This window comes from Bos indicus x Bos taurus, chromosome 14 (assembly GCF_003369695.1).
Source record: "Bos indicus x Bos taurus breed Angus x Brahman F1 hybrid chromosome 14, Bos_hybrid_MaternalHap_v2.0, whole genome shotgun sequence".
NCBI lineage: Eukaryota > Metazoa > Chordata > Mammalia > Artiodactyla > Bovidae > Bos > Bos indicus x Bos taurus.
In genome coordinates, this window is record NC_040089.1 from 76,645,174 (window position 1) to 76,651,620 (window position 6,447).

The following is a 6,447-nucleotide window of genomic DNA, read 5'->3' on the forward strand; positions in this document are numbered from 1 at the left end:
TAATAATATCTTTACAATAATAACATCTATTCACTTAAGGTCAGCATTTGTTTAGACCTATTATGCTCTGGTTGGCCTTGGCAATGAAAAGATGAATGTTATGGTCTCCTGTCCAGAGCTGCCCACCGTCTAACAGAGACATAGGATGTGTGTGACCATATGATGTAGTGAAACCATGTGAACAGATAATTTCCATAACAGTGTAAGCAGTATACAGATGGGGTTCTGTGAATATAAGATGGTATCTAGTGATGTCTGATGGGATAGGGTTCCTGGAGGATGTGGAGCCTGAGTTAAGCTTTCTTGAGACCATGTTAGAGAAAAATATGATAGATTCAAAAAAAAGGAATTTGAATAGCTTATAGAGTATTCATTATAATTTCATTTCTTTAATGAGGCAGAAAAATCTGTAAGACAATTGCTAAAGATTTCTGCCTTCATAAAACATTTTAAAAGTTTTGATTACTGAGGGTATAAACTTCAGTTATCTAGAAGATTCCTTAGACTACGCTTGTGCCAAATGAATAACATACTTTTTTTTTACTCTCTCTCATTCAGTCACGTTTCTTGAACACCAGCTCTGTATCAGACACTGAGGTAGATGCCAGGAATATGCAGTCGAATAAGACACTATTTCAGCCCCGGAGGGACTTGAAAGTCTCATTTCAGACGCAGTGTCGTGAAGCAGCACGTAGAAGCTAGTGTGAGAACTGCTGCAGTGGAGGATGAAACCAGGTTTGTGTTGCAGTGTCGATCAAAGAAGAGATTGCCTTTGATCTGAAAGAGAAAAGTGGACCACATATGAAAAAGATGACCAGCAGGGATGGTTAATCTAGGTCTCGAAGAACGAATGAGACTTAGCCAAGGAGACGGTGGAAGGAAAGGCGTTCTAGGGAGACGATCAGCATATGCAAGTGTGAGGAAGCCTGCCTCCATTTTCTAGCTCCTTCTAAACTATATTTTATTCACAGTCTTATTCACCATTACCTCAGAGTTTTTGTTTAGTTAGAGAAATTGTATTAGATTACAATTTACAAGATCTCTATCCTTAGCATGTCTCCAATCTGGTTTGCTTTTGGAAAGGGCACACATTTAGTACTACATTCTACACCAACACTGGACAATTCAAGCATTCATATAAGTTGGAAGCACCTGATTCTTCATGGGTGTTGGCCAAGAAAGTGTGGCCTCACTGGTGGTTATGGGTGGTGACTGGGTTTTATAGCTTTGCTGGTCGTGTCTACTAATCATTGCTTCCCTCACCCAGCCCTCCATCTAAAGGAAATCTTCCCCCTGGTCACACCCATGGCTACCATGTTTATAGCACAGAATCTTCAGGTCCTCAACCCCAAAGGCTTAGCATAGCTGACTAGACAGATAGCCCAGATTAAAGCAACCTAAAGCTCAGTAGGGCCAATAAGATTCTTTCTGAGAGTGTGATGTTATGATGCTATACTTTGACCACTTGGTGGTAAAGCGTCCTGAATAAGATATCTAAACTCTAGGCCTGCTGGTTGGCAGAGAAAAACTCTCCCCATCAGGACCAAAAATGTCAACAATCTGAGAAGTATACCTCAGGTAGAGGAAGCAAGGTAGCAATAAGAATTCCTACCCAAGACTTATTAGACAGGGGATTAGGTTGCTATGGAGAAGGCAATGGCAACCCACTCCAGTACTCTTGCCTGGAAAATCCCATGGATGGAGGAACCTGGTAGGCTGCAGTCCATGGGGTCGCACAGAGTTGTACACGACTGAAGCGACTCAGCAGTAGCAGCAGGTTGCTATGTTAAAGAGTTTGAGGTGCCTTAAAATAGCTCTGTAGATTCTGCTTACAAAGTCATTCACCTAAAGAGCTAAGGAGATTTTCCGATGGGCCAGCTGAGTAGGGTGTTTATTTGAAGACTGTGTCGGAGTCTCCATACTCCAACTGCAGGTAGTACCACCATGCCACATACATGCTGAAAATTTTCAGACAAGCTCTTTTCTCTTCTTTTTGTTTTTTTTTTTTTTTTTCAGTCACCACCATGTCTGTTCTCTGCATCTCTCCATCTTTACTTCCATTTCATTCTCCTTAAGGCAGTCAGGCTTTTTCATGCGGCTCTTAGTTCCTGTTCCTAAGGAACTTCAGTTTAACGTGAACCTTTTGTCCTTCTCTGGAGCCATTTTGGCACAGATTTGATATTACAGTTCCAGTAAATGCTACTGCTTACAAAGTCAAACTCTGCTGTGACTTACTTTGAATTCTTGTGTCCAGGGATATACAAGCAGTTGACATTTTTGGTACTGATGGGTAGAGTTATTCTCTGCCAACTAGCAATCTTAGACATTTGATACCTCATTCAAGACCTTTTACTACCAAGTGTTCAGATCGTAACATCTTAATCTTAAGTTGGCAAAATATTCTAGATAGTATAGATTTAAAAGGCATCGCTGGAGCATTTGTAAGTATAAGCCAGTTGGCAAAAGTCCTGACACTGGCACAGGGAAAGCAAAGACCAGATCCTGCCAGGATGTCATCATTGTGGGGCATGTCAGCAGCATGTTTCATCCAAGTTACAACTGGAGTTAAGCCCTAGAGAGGATTGGCAAGCTTGCTTGTTGCAGAAAGCAAGCAAGAGAGTGTAGGTAAGGTGGTAGAAAAAACAGGCAAGGCTCAAGGTTAAATGAAAACTAATACCACCGATATTAAGGCAGTCAAGAAAAATAATCAAAGAGGTCATAAGTCAGAGCATGCTTGGAGGGAGCAGGTATTTCAGTCGAGAGCATTTGCTGAAAGAGGCCCATAATTTCAGAGCATATCAGAGTTATTGACAACATTCCTGCTTCTAGATCATAAAGAGCCTTTTGTAGCCAAAGTAAGGACCAGGCAGGAGCCTTCAGAGCTGTTGCCCAAGAGGGATGACTGTGCCATCTTCTGCATAGACTTGGATTTTTGAATAGTCTGCGATCCTCACAGGGGCTCTGAAGGGTCATGCCCCAATGGTGCCAACCCAGCACCTTGGAGAGGATTTCCTTCTACTGAATGTCAAGGTCATGTCTCACATTACCCTAGTTTAGTTTCTTCTTAGTCCTTATCACCATCTGGAAATCTTATTTGCTTACCTTTTATCTCCCCCCAGTAAAAGGTAAATTCCTTTAGAATAGAAACATTAATCTGTATTTTCCTCTATTGCTGTCTTTTTAGCGCCTTGAACACTGCTCAGCGGTTAGTAGGTTCTTGGTAAATATCTACTGAATAAATAAACAGAAGTCCATGAACTCGGTGATGCGGTCAACAGCCAAGGGCCTGGACAACAGTCTGAGTCCTGGTGATCCTAAGAGCCCTGGATTAAGCTGTCTGCATTTTAAATATACTTAGAGAATTTGAGTGGGTGTCAACCATGCACACTGACATCCCAGCCCAACCACACCCAGATTCTGCTGCCAACTGATTTAGCAGATTTTGTAAGAGGAAAAAATGTGACTGTGCACTTCTGGAGGGAAGACTGTGTAGCCACTTGTTCCCGTGGAAGGAGCCCTCAGCTGTGGGTATTTTGTCCTGCCCAGCCTGCTTCTGGGATGACTCTCCAGGGGTCCCCGACCCAGCCCCCCATTTTGTCCCTTTCTTCCCAATAAACAAGCTCCTCAGTTCTTGCAGGTAATAAAAACCTCTCTTTCAGGGAAGTGTAAGTGAGCATGTTTGCAGGAAACAGCTGAAATTTCTCCCTGTACTTTGCTTTTTGAAAAGCAGCCACGTGGCTCAGTATGTGTGCAGCACGTGTTTACTTTAACAAAGAGTCTCCCGCTGAGTCAGCCTTCCCTGCCTCCCAATTTCCTTTTCCATTCTCAGAAACCTGTTTGAATGAATCCAAACTTGGCCCAGCACTTCTTGACAAGTGGTGGGGCTCCATTTATCAGCATGAACACTGCCACGCTGGAAATACATATTTCTTTTAGAGGGTATAATCAAGTAAAAATAGCATTCTGTTCACAAAAGTCAATTTTGGAATCATTAAGCGAATGTCTACTTTGTACGATGACTTGACACAGGATCTCTTTCTTTGAAAGCAGCAAGTTAGAGTGAAATTTATTGTTGCAGAATGACATAATTAGCTTTAAAATCCAGTAATAAAATTTTCATTAGGGGTTAATTGGCAGATATGTATTCCTTTGGTAAGACAGGCTGCTACCTCACGGGCATCCCAAACTTGACATGTTCAGAATAGAACCACTCACTCCCTATCAGGATCTTTCTTAGTCATCCTTATTTTAAACAGTGGCTTACAATTTAATGGAAGAAATAGATAAAGATAAACAACATTTATGGAACTGTAATTGTGCCTTCATGGAGTCAGACCCAAGATAATATGTATGTTGAGGGAGGGGCAGTGAGTGCAACTAAGTTCAATGGAGCAAAAAGCGCAACATTCTTGTTATCAGAGGGGAATTTCCTGCTATCATTCAAGAGTAGTTTAAAGCATACATCACTGGGTAATTCTTTTCAAATGTTATCTTTCTTCCTTCTCTGCAAATGTTGTGTCTGTCTTATGGGCTGATAGAGTCACCCCTTCAATAACATGGGTCATTCTTTTTGGTGTTTCTGCCTGAGAATGTAGTGCCTTTCTGATTCCTGTCTTTTCCTTACAAAATTGAATTGAACTGCTAGCCAAAAGGGCCAGCTGCTTTCATTATTCACAAAGTTTAAAGTTCCCCCTTCTTCAGCCCTGGCTGAATCAGTCATGACTATCGTGGCAGCCATTTTGAATATCACATAGGGTTAATTGCTTTGAGAAACTGTCTTCACTTTGCCAATCCACTTTGGACTGCATTATTAAGATGGCACTGTTAAAACGGAGAAACCAGTTTTAGCATTCAATGGGCTTTATAATTTGTCCTCTGTTTGGAAAAGATAACTTTGGGGGGCGTCCCCGGTGGCTCAGATGGTAAAGAATCTACCTGCAATGGAGGAGACCCGGGTTCCATCCCTGGGCTGGGAAGATCCCCTGGAGAAGGGAATGACAACTCACTCCAGTATTCTTGCCTGGAGAATTCCATGGATAGAGGAGGGGGATAGGACTGTTAAAACTGAGAAACCAGTTTTAAAATTCAATGGGCTTTGTAATTTTTCCTCTATTTGAAAAGACAACTTTAGCTCTGTGATACTGGAAGTCTGTATTCAGAATTTCAATGTGGAGAATTATTTACAGCTCAGCTAATTTACTAACTGTAAAACATATAACGGTAATGCCGTCTAGGTCTAATTTTCAGTGTATTGTTGTGTATCGTATATAACCCCTGTTCAATATGAGGTCTCTGCAGTTCAGTGCAAAATATATTTTCATTAGGGAGGTAAAATGGTTCCTGGGGCAGTTAGGCAAAGATTATTACTATTCTCTTGAGAAGAAGATTAGTTTTTATTTTTATGGATCTATTCATGCACACAGGTGAAATTTTTTAAAAAATATTAATGAAGTGCTAGTGAATTAGTACTCTGTGGTACTCACTAGTCAGCTTCAGAGTTAGCAGGTGGTCAGTGTATGCCACTGACTTGTAAAGAGGAAGATCGCTCGTCCCCCCAACACAAGTCCATTCTCTGCTGTTTTCAGTACTTTCTTTTCATTCCTTTGAGTCTGAAAAGGTTTTTGATTTTCAAAGCTTTAATAGATAGATAGGAAGATTTGGACCAGAACAGAATAGGATCAAATGTGTTTCCAATTATAGAAATATAAATGTGCAAAATTTAGAGGCATGGAAGAGGATATTTGGGGAAAGTGAGTTTATCAGATAAATGCCTTAAAAGTAATTTAATGGCTGATATTTATTATATGCTTATTATATACAAAGCATCCTGAGAATACTTTCATAAAGATTATAATAGTTAATCTTCATATAAGTCTAATTTTAATAAGACTCCATTTCAAAGTGAAGAAAATTAATCTTAGAAGTGTGGAGGTATGAGTCAACAAATCCTTTGGGCTTCGCCTGCAAAATATTGCCAGAATTAGACCAGTTTGACTACATTCATCCCTGTTGTCTGAACCATCATTTTCCACTTGGCCATTGCAATAGTCTTCAAACTGGTCTCCCTGTTTCTATTTTTTTTTTTTTCCCTGTTTCTATTTTTGATCTCCTACTATTCTTCACATTGCGTTCAGAAAAATAATTTTTAAATTAATGTAAAATCAGGCCACATCTTTGCTCAAAACTCCCCAAAGATTTTATAGCCCAAATAAAACCTAAACCCTTTACCACTGCCTCCAAGACATTGCATGGTTCCATGCATTAGAGGCACCCATATATTAGAAAAACACACCAAAGTAGATGTTATTAGATGACATACAGGTAACCTTCGTCACTCAGGAGACATTCCTCAGCACGGGCATGGCACAGCCCCAACCTACTCTTACACTTTTGTGACTAACACTGTTTAGGCCCCAGGGAAGTGTCTTTTACATCTTTTCCCTAGGT